Here is an 11,391-nt window from a genome sequence, read left to right as displayed (position 1 = left end):
AAAAAGGTGTGAGCTAATTTTACCTCGGAAAAATCTACAAAAACGTAGCGACGGGTAAGAGCTAATATGGAATGAAGATATTTTTCTTTCACAGTGTAGCTAGATTTCTTCTGTGGTAACTGAAAGGTTTGGTCGTTGAAAGATTGATAGACTTTCACTGAGCTCCTGAGAAATAAATTAAAAAAGGCCTATTGTCATAGTTTTCTGTGGAGATATCATTTATATAAAACGTTAGCATTTTTTTTTTCGATATATTTAGTAAGTTTTAAGATAAAGAAAAATTTGCAAATAGGTAAACAGCATCTTGCATCTATGTGAGATAGACAAATATGAAGACGAGCATTCAGACGGGCATTCACACTTTACGGGTATATTGAGACGAAGGTACGAAACCTTAATTAATTCAGTGTGAAAATTAAATTAGAAGTTTAAGTAGCAACTAGGAGGTCCAACTCGATTTACATTACTGTCGGATCTCAAAATGAAATAAATCTAAGTTAAAAGTTAATTTTGTCAATCCGGATAATTCCTCAAGGTTTAATCAGACTAAGTTGGGTGTAATTAATGTTCACTAAGGCCACACAATCTAGGAAAGCTTCTTAGGCTTAGCCGGTGGAGTTTAGTAAGGGCGGGCGACGGCGGGACGCAGCGAGGGCCGCGGAGCCGCGTTAGTAGCGTGATAGAGCCCGCCTGTTCAGAACGCCTGCTGCTCTACCGTGACCTTTCGATTCAAATATTACGTTAATCGATAGTCAAAAATTCAATATAATTACTTAAATAGTTTATCGATATTTTGTTTTCTAAATGCTGAAAAAATGTGAAATAATTTTAAAGACGTCGTTCAATTAATTTCAAAGTTTTGTGCGCAAACTTTTGAGTTACAGCTTTTGTTATTAACTATATTTTTTGTGTTTTTATTATTTCCAAAAAGTGTATTTGAAGCTGATCGTTGCTTAAACTAAAAATAATTGTATGCAATGGAATTCCAAAGTTAAAAATACTGCAGGATGTCAACTGAGGTAATTTTAAAATACTTTTAATATTATTATAAACTTTTATGACAATTTTGCTATATTAAGTGAATTGCAGTGTAGTTAATTTAATTTATCTGATCTCATTAAAAGTATGAAAAAAGGAATCACTTACATAGCAAGGTCTTCATAAATAAATATATTATATATTTAATTTCAAATATTATTTTGACTAATATTGTTAATTCATTCCTTTAAATTCTATTGCTAGATCTACGTATGGTGTCAATTTGACGGCATCTGAATCTAGTTAATTTTTTCGGTATTATAAATATAATATTATTATTAATTGTGGGCAATTTTATTTAAATTTAAAACTTAAAAATATCAAGTGGGTATTAAATCGAATACAAAGAGCGGCAACAGCTGGCTGCAGCCGTGCCACATGCTTTTTTGGAAGTCGATCAGTAACATAATACTACCGATTGATGTGGAATATTTGTTTTATTTCTTATTGATTAACCAAAATTGACAATGTCACAAACCAGTTAAAAGTAATAGAATATTTAAAACGTCGCTACCAAAGTATAAGATTAGAAAAGTTGAAAATGAATTGTATTAAGCATAAAAACATTTATGTAAAAATTATTTAAGTATTTTATCAAATGAGTTTTATACTTTTAACCTTATGCAAATAAACGCTTGATATTCATATTAAAGCACATATTTAAGTGAAAATTCTCCGGTGCCTTTAAATCTCTAGTCGCTTTCTTAAGTCGATCCACTGGCATATTCAACGCGCAATAAAACGACAAAAGTAATATATTATGCTGAATTATATATTATATGGGTGATTCACGGTTAACACTGCGCAGATATTTTATGTTGGAAATATAAAACCTTACCTTAGTTAGTCAGCTTCAGATGAAACATATTTTTATATATAAATACATAATAATATTAGTGACATCACACTGCTGAATTTTATTTAAGCTACAGCCAATCCAAACATTTTGAGCAGCCTGGTATAATGTATTTTATAAAGAAGTAACGCTTGTAAGATTGGATGTAAGATGTTATCTTCGAAACACAACATCCGATTATACATGAATTATATATTATCTGTAATAAAATCTTTCTTTTTATCTAAAATAAAAGGGTTTTTCGTGTCGACCAATTTTGCAACGTCGAAAATACGGTTGAGTAAACGGTTTCTTACGGAAGTTGCCTTAACTGTATGCGATACATGTATTAATGTTTTCTATATAATCGTTTTGGGCTTAAAATACTTGTAAGAATGTCCGCGACGACGTTAATTAATATGTTCCTTTATTTAATACCAAATAAGATGGCAAACAGGTTTTTGCTTAGTGGTCACTGCCGTCTATATAAATTGACACTGTAAGAGATATTAACCATTCCTTAAAACACCAATGCGACAACTTTGGGCACTAAGATGTTATATCCTTTATGGCTGTAGATATTGCTATTTGGTGGAAGAATATGGATGTCTGATGAGTGGATGGTATCTCTTGGTATCAGGTGGATTTGCACAAAGCCCTAACAACAAGTAAACGATTGTTACGATTAATTTACGAATTCATAAAATACGAATAAAAGATATATTTTTTAAATATATTCTACGGCAGGACTACTTTGCCTGGTTTTGTAACTAGTGGTAAATTGGTGGTTTGTTCAAGTCCACCTGGTATTATCCTTTCATCAGGTACTCTACCGCCAAACAGCAATTACTACATTCCGGTTCGAAGTATGAGTGAGAAAGTGTATTATTTAGCACTTGTACGTAGCCAATATATGTATGAGATAATCAATTAATTATCAAGTGCTCCATTTGCGCCACTACCAAACTATTGAAATTTTAAAACATATAGTACGTACATAATGTAATTGTACAATATTAGTTTTGAATAATCAACATTCAATTAACTTGGGCTTCGATGTTTTATTGGCGGCGCGTTGTGACTTGCGCCAACGCGATCGGTTATAACGGCGTGCCGTGTCTTGCGACAAGCGGTTGGTTATGACGGCGTGCTGTGACTCACGACAACGAGGTCGGTTATGACGGCGCGCTGTAACTTACGACAACGTGAACGGTTATAGCGATGCTCTGTGACTTGCGACAACGGGATTGGTTATGTCAGTGCGTTTTGACTTGCAACAACATGATCAGTTCGGGCGGTGATCTGTGACTTGCGACGTGATCAGTTATGGCGGTGCGCTGAGACTTGCAACATCGTGATCGGTGATCGGTATGGCTAATGTTTTGTGACATAGCAGATTTCGTCGCTATTATACTTCGCTATCACCGCTAACTGCTTAATATATACATTTGTTGTTATGACTTATTTACTCGAAGTTCACCAGGAGCCACCATTTATGGCGGTTTGTGTGTGTGTGTGTTGGATTGTAATTATTTATTTATTTGTATATCAATAAGTCCATAGATCACAATTTTTTATTTCATACACACGAATATGCTTTATACAAAAATAAACGGTGAAATAGTAAGCAAAGTCTTCAAGCAAGGTAGCAAGTTATATTAATATGGAAGGTACAAGGTTTTTATAAATGTAAGCACTAATGAGACGTTCTCTACGAATAAAAGGATAAAATTATTAATGACATAAACTAGACCATGAGCAACATATAATAGTTCTAGATTGTTAAGATAATGGACTGATATATAGTTTTTCTTTCCCAGTTAGATTTAATATGAATATTACTGTAAAAAAAATATTTATAAAATTTTATATATTATTATAAAAGTATAATTGTAGGAGAAGCCTAAACATATATTATTTATATATAAAATATGTAAATAAATACTAGACATTAAATATCTAAAGCGCTTTGACATTTTTGTAAAGGTGCTAGAACAGATATAAAGCCGTGTTTATAATGCAAGCGTAACAAAAAACGCTTCACTCGCGCAAGGAGCGCTTCACTCAAAATATCTCACGTAGTCTACTTTGTCAATCTACACATATAAAACTTAAAGTGAATATTGCAATCGCCCGAATCACGTAGTTCTATGAAATTGATTTCAGCGACTTATCGTAAAGTAGAGTAACAAGCTGGTAATGTCCCACTGTTTTCTAAGGCCTTCTCTCCTTGAAAAGGTTTGGAAATTATTTCACTATTCCATTGCGGTGTTACACATATGACAGAACCTGCGACATAAACCGGTTTCGATGATTTTCAACGACAAATTAAGCACATGAAAATTCAGAGATGACTTCTCATATTTGAATCCGCAAATCCTTAGTTTACGATAATCTATAATAAAATTCCGTGTTCTAGTTATATAACTATCTCAGATGTCTCGTATTGTACATATATATATATTTTTTAATGGTAATTATACAATTAAATACACAGAATTACATATTAAGTTAATACACTACTTATTTCGATAGATCACTAAAACATAAGACTGAGGTAATTTTTTCTTTACAACGAAGCTAATTTAATGGTTTTTTAATCCAATAATCCCTTCTTCTAATTTTTCCGCGAATTCAAGAAAGTTATATCTTTGTTACATTATCTTTTATTTTTTGTCATTCTAGTGAAGTTATATTTGTAGTAAATTAAAGTCAGTGCGACCCTACTGGGAGCTGAATAAGGCTAATTCCAAACGATTGAAGCGAGAAACTACGAGTATTATGCTTGAGATTTTTTTCACGTGAACGATAGAGATGCATTTTTAACCTATTCCCTGGTGATTTTTCTGTTTTATTGAGCAATTTTACTAAAACTAATAATAAAAAGAAATGAGGGGAAATAAGACCTCTTATAGTAAATGGGCGCGCCCTGTTTTAAGGCATTGGCACTGTCAGAAATATTAACTATTTCATATATCGTCAATGCAATAACCACAGGAACTAAGACGTATGTTATGTCCCTCGTACTTGAAAAAACACTGTCTCACTCTCCCTTTAAACTAAAACACAGCAAACAATAAATACAAATCAGATACTCAGGGGTAGAATAACTAACAAGCAGTATATCTCTGTTCGAACAAAAACTAACCTAACATAAATAAAAAATATCGCACTGTTTTTCACTGTACTAAGCATCAATAATAAAAAAACAGTAATATCATTCATTATACAAACAGAAATACTAAACAAAACAAATATGTTTATCTTTTTAATTTTCAATTATGAGTTACGTAAGTACTTAAGGATCTAATATTAAAGCGTTTTCATTTATACAATTCGAAAATAACATTCAAAGAATTCTTTCTCCTTCGCGGTATGGGCCAATGACTCACCGTCCTTGTGCAGAGATGGAAAGGAAGGCTGACAGAAATTCCCTAGAACAACCTTAGCGAGAGACCAGAACGCACATGTTCCTGAAGGGAGACGCACCAGGCTTTCGCCAATTCTGCCAATGTACTCCGTCTTCGCCTTAGCAATCACATTTTTGAAGGACCTAGAGGCAGAGTTATATTCCTTTCTGAAGGCGCTAGTTTTTACATCACGAGACGCCGTTGCGTTAGCCCAGTCATGGTAACGTTCCCATTTTCGGCGTGAGGCCGTTTTGCAGAAACGACCAAACCAGGGCTGGGCTTACCTTGCTGGCAGGCTTGCCACCGATGGGCACCGCAGAATATGGAATGAACAGTTCCATACCCTGAAGCACCACATTGGCAACAGAGTCAGCAATAACGCTCGGATCATCCGGCGAGAAACAAACCTGCCCCCATGGGTAGGATGCAAAGAAGGACCGCATCCCATCCCAATCTGCTGACTTGTAGTGCCACACGCGGCGGCAGCCCACGAAATGAGGTCGTGAGAACATACAACTAATAACATTTGTTTCTTATTTTGATCGTTCAATGTGATTTCAATTTCCGTTGTTTAAGACGATTAATATTTTTACCTTAAAAAATTCAACTTACCCGATAAGAATAACGATAGAAATTCTTTAAGAATGGAAATCATAAATCACTCCATGAATTCCATTTGTTTGCTCAAAAATTAATATAATACTTAATTCGTAAAATGTACGTAGAAATTTTAAGAATTTCAATTTTTGCTAAATATTGAACTACTTTAAATTAAACTATATCATTTTGGTTTTTAAGGATTATAATTCTGGCTACAAATGAAATATTTATCTACACGAATGACTCTATGATTGAAAAATATCTTTGCACAAATAATATTCTGAGTAATGAAGGCTACGATAATTATATTATTGAAATTTTCGTTAAAATATTAGTAACCAACTTTAAACTTCCAATTATGTTCGGTTTCCCTTTAGACTACTTCGTTCCTTGGATTTCGGGGTGAAAGCTTTGAAAAGGTTTTTTATTCGTTTAAAAACATTTACTTTGAAACAGGCTGTTGAGTTTCAGCTCTTCTATTTGATACTTTTATTTTCATTTTTATAGTCGAACTGCTAACTTTCTTTCGGTAACGTGGTACTTTGAATTTTCATTAAATAAAAGTATTTTATATAAATTGAAACGTAAAAAAAAACAATAAAAGATGTCAAGATAAGTATTCATTTATACGAATTCTAACGCAATGTCAGAATTTTGGCGGTTGTTTTAGAAAATAAATAATTTGAAATTGGTTTATTAGAATTTAATTTCATTAATGTCGTCAATGTATCGTTTTATTGAATAATTTTACAATAAAATACTTTTATAAAATTGATATAAAAAATTAAGAAAACATTGTGTATTCCTCATTTATTTCCGTTATTATGTACACTAAGAAAAAATGTGTTAAAGTGTAATGATGCCGTTTTTAACAGTATAAATCATTGAAATGTTAATAATGAATGAACAATTACTTCGTTTAAACGCAAACGATGAAATCGCTACGAAAGCCTCTAATGATTATGAAAACAAAATTTATATGTATATAGGTATGAGTTAGTTTGTCCTATATTGCTATGAGAAAAATGTATGAAAGATTTTAAATACTTGTAATTAAAACGGGGAAATTGTGGATGTGTAATGTATTAATAAATAAACTTATCATCACAAATCCTTCGTATATCACTATTAAATATTTTTCATTAAATGAAATTGAACACGCTATCGTTGGCGCAGTGGCCACTACACACATTATGCTCATTTAGCGAATAAGAAATTTATTTAAAATTTTGCTCAATTAAACTTAACTTTAATAAAAATCATTTGCGACCATTTTACGTTTTCAGACTGAAATGTAAATGCATTTTTCTTAAGATATCTACTATCAAAAAAACGTACATGTATTAGTGTAAAACGTCATCACTTATATTCATGAAACTTTATGTAAAGCCGCCTTTGTATCACATGCGCATCATCTATTGTAATGCTAAATATGTCCACACACCATGCGTAACTCAATAAAAAACATCACATATAACATAACATCAACAAATCAACCGATATGCATATAAGCCCTGTTCTCATATTCGAATTAATTTTCTTAGAGGATTTGTAATTAATTGTATATATTTTCTGAAATTAGTTCCACAAATATCAGCAACTTCTTACTTTCTTGCTAAATTTCAAGCGTTAATAGCGCAATGGCCACCTAGCGATATAAAAAGTCGCAGGATCGATTCTGACCCCTTGGGCTATTGTCGTCCCCACTCCTAACACAAGTGATAAGCCTAAACGGAGGGGTAAATAGAAATATTTGTAATTCCTTCATTAATTTGGGGCATTGCTACTATTCTATTTTAAAAAAAAGATGTTATAAGGGAAATCTATTCGTTTATTCTAAACTATTAGTAGCTTTACGTAGAACTGTCATATATATATATATATATATAAATATATATCTACAAACATATATATGTATATATATGCGATAGTATTGATAGTCTATCGATAGTATCGATATGCAACACTAATACGATTATACAAAAGTATCAATTGCGTATTTGTTTACTTCATATGTTTCTTTTTTGTTAATACTAATTAACCAATACATCTCCCAGTGTGAACTAAAATATTCTCATATAGACACTAGTGGCACTATTATCCCATTACTCTTTGGTTTGATTTGAGTTAGTAAAAGTACGGTAACTTCCAACACATTCGATTATTAATTCCATAACCAAACAAAATCTTCATCATTAGAAATAACATTATTGATATTTGTTCAACGCCTATTTTTTTTTTATAAATAGATAAAATTTTAAGCGGTAATGTAATATTTAGTTTTAAGAAAATAGTTTTAGTTTATCGATTCGTTTATAAAAATCTAAAATAATCATCAACAAATGTAGCTAGTATAAACTGTCGTTCATCATGACATTACGCAACTGACGTCTAGTTGAAACTGTGAATATTGTGAAAACGAACTAAACTACTCCTGGCCGGAGGGTAGATCACTGAACAAAAGGAGACATCACAAAGAGCAATGGAACACATTTCGCTGAGCGCTTCGCACCGTGTCCTATATTTTCTAACGAGATGATATGTCAGCGTGTTTTCCGTACTTTACGTATTACATCTATGTTAAGGTGAATTCGTTTCATTGTTAGATTTGCATTGCGCAGACAAGTAATTGTTGCACGGTTTGAGTGACAAAGGTACCAGTCTTGACGTGCGGCATATGTTTGAAAGGCACGATGAATCTTCGACTGCAGTGCACTGTACATATAAATTACAAAAAAATGTCAATGTGTAGTAAAGGTCCTTGAACTGTTCTGATGGAATATATTTATTTATAAATATAAATATTCGTCTCTTTATTAATAAAAACTTTCATTTGCGTTGATTTGGTTTTTATGTAAATACAGTTGATCAACTCTCATTAGCCATTGCTCATCGTTTACTCCATTTTATTAAAACTAATAACAGTAGGATAATTTTCTTTATTAGTAATTTAATAGTTGTTTTGTGTTGATTTCGTGATAAAATACTGTTATCGTACATATTCTGCTAAAATATAATCAATGATTTGTTGTCATTCGTAATAGCAAGAAATGTTGGCAAACAATATATCCACTGGTAAATAGCCTATAGACATAAGAAGCTATGATTTGTCACCGCACTAAATTTCGGCTATGGTGGCAAATCTGTATTACTAACCTGTGTAAGAGGTATTATTATGTAGAATTATTGTATATGTACTCCCTATTTCCACGAGGCCAGCGACTGTCTAATGGTCAGACTCGGGATTTGAAACTAGTACCTAAAGCAACTAAAACACTATTATTGCGTAGTAAACCATTAAATATATTTCTGTAAGTCTCTCTATGTTTAATTATACTCGTTCAGTTACTCTTCAAAATAATAAAAACAACAAAATAATAAAATAATAAAAAAATCGATATATAGGTGATAACCACCAAGGCCGGCTTATATAAGCATTTGCCTTTCAATAATACTGTTTGTTTAAAAAGATAAAAATAATTAAATTAAAGAATTCTTCATAGAAAATCTTTTATTCCTTAAGGTTTAAAAGCGGGTAGCAGGTTACCTTGTAACATCTAATTTCACATAATGCTCTTTATTATAATTTAAATACCCTAAAAGCTACCAAATATCAATTAATATATTTTAACGCTAATATATTTTATGAGACTCGCTAGCATGAAATAAATTGGTTAAAATGGTTTACGAAATAATGACACAGCAGTTTCCTTTCATTAAATAACTATACAAAGGATGTTTTGGCTGACCTTTTACGAGAGACAAAAGCGAGGCCTTAATCAGCGTTCGTCTTATTAAAATTGAATTTACCGGCTCTGAGTGAACCCGTGTTGAAAGAAAACTTAAATTTTAAAAGTATATCTGCATTAAGCGATAACAATTTTAAATTTCGAGAAGAGACGTTTTTGTCACAATTAAATTTGTTTGTTGTGTTGATACAACAATTATTAGTAGGTATTGTTGTTACTGTTACTAAGAAAACCACGTATAAAAAAAAATCGGCTCCAGTATTAATATCAATGTTCCAGTTTCAAATAGATTTAATGGAGAGTTATTGATTAATTAACTCCAGTCCGTAAATCGTATAGGTGTACATTATAACGGTATAAAAATACAATTCTATCGTATTATTTGTGAATTCTGAATATAAACTACCCATAAAAAAAGCGCAAAATTTTATTGTCAAATAAAAATATATAGCAGTAATAAATTTTGTATATCAGTATTCTGCAAATCAAATGGACGGACACCTTTAAAAAATCGAATTTTATTACACACATTTAGGTTTATCTTATTAATATTACAAATGTGAATATTTGTAGGTTTATCACACATAAACGGCTAAATGCATTTTTTATAAAATCCGAAGAAAATGTTTTTTTTTAAATTCAAATTTAATTTACGTTCAACGTAGCGGTCAGTGTTAAGTCTTTAACAAAACTTTATGAAATAATAGAGATATTAAGTACTTATATAGAACGAATGAAAAATATTAGAATATTATTATACTATGAAATATATTTATTTAGTATGACGAGTACTTCAAACCTTCTTATTTTATTTACGATACTAGGTGACATAGATAAATATCAGTATCGTGTTCTCGGGACGCCGTTTGTTACGAGCTCAACTTTATCTGGTCCTTTCGTTTTTATGGAAATAAAATGCTTTTTAAAAACATTATACCTATACATTTAATTAACGGGATCACCGACGAAATGATTACATTTAGTCTGATGATATTTTTTGATTAAAATGTCAGAATTGATTGTTTCCAAGCACGATTTCACCGAGATTGGAAAGGGTGGCTAAATTGAAGGATTAAGTTCTGTCTGTGTCAATATGATAAGAGCTCAGAAAAGCCGGGACTCTATAAAATGCAAATAGACAAGCGTGTCATTGAGATTGATCAGCTGCGACTGACGACAGCTGTGGATGACAACTTTGGAAATATGTTTCATCTCCCTTTCATCTTTGTACAACGTTTGCACCAGTTGCTACGGAAGCCAATGACATTAACAAATATCTACAAATCGACAGAAGTAAAACCCGCCAATATAACATATTCATACATTTATATATTACACACATTATAGATGGTTAAAAAAGTACATTAAAACTTTGCATTTGAGTCGACGGCAGCTTTTGGAACAATAATAAACTTTTCACTTATCGAAATTTATAAAACTTGTTGTAATGCGAAAAATGTTTTATGTAAATATTTCAACAATTTCACAGTCGTGTAAGTTGTGATGAAATCGTCAGTATTTTATGTATCTCTAGACGCATTCATTGAATTTCGTTTGTTTCTCAATTTTTGTTGTATACGAGTGAATCTACCAATAAATGTTTATTATGAAAGTTACAATCAAAGCATTCCAACATGAAAATACTTTTTTCTGAATCATTTGTTATTTATTAACATAAAAGAAATAATCGCATAAACTTCTGACAACTCTTACAAAGAAAAACTTGAATTGTGGGTATCTTAACTTTTCTTGTCGGAAT

At 31.6% G+C, this 11,391-nt stretch overlaps 1 protein-coding gene across 1 annotated transcript in view; it reads left to right on the top strand.

Moving 5' to 3' along the window:
* Positions 1 to 656: 656 nt before the first annotated feature.
* LOC113393452 (uncharacterized) overlaps positions 657 to 11,391 on the top strand; it is a 49,545-nt gene continuing 38,810 nt past the window's right edge. Inside the window, exon 1 of the mRNA XM_026630338.2 lies at positions 657 to 1,019. The gene's annotated coding sequence lies outside the window, so the exon portion shown is untranslated. The remainder of the gene's footprint in view (positions 1,020 to 11,391) is intronic.

Source organism: Vanessa tameamea, chromosome 6 (assembly GCF_037043105.1).
Source record: "Vanessa tameamea isolate UH-Manoa-2023 chromosome 6, ilVanTame1 primary haplotype, whole genome shotgun sequence".
Classification (NCBI taxonomy): Eukaryota; Metazoa; Arthropoda; class Insecta; order Lepidoptera; family Nymphalidae; genus Vanessa; species Vanessa tameamea.
This window is presented reverse-complemented; position numbering and strand designations above follow the sequence as displayed.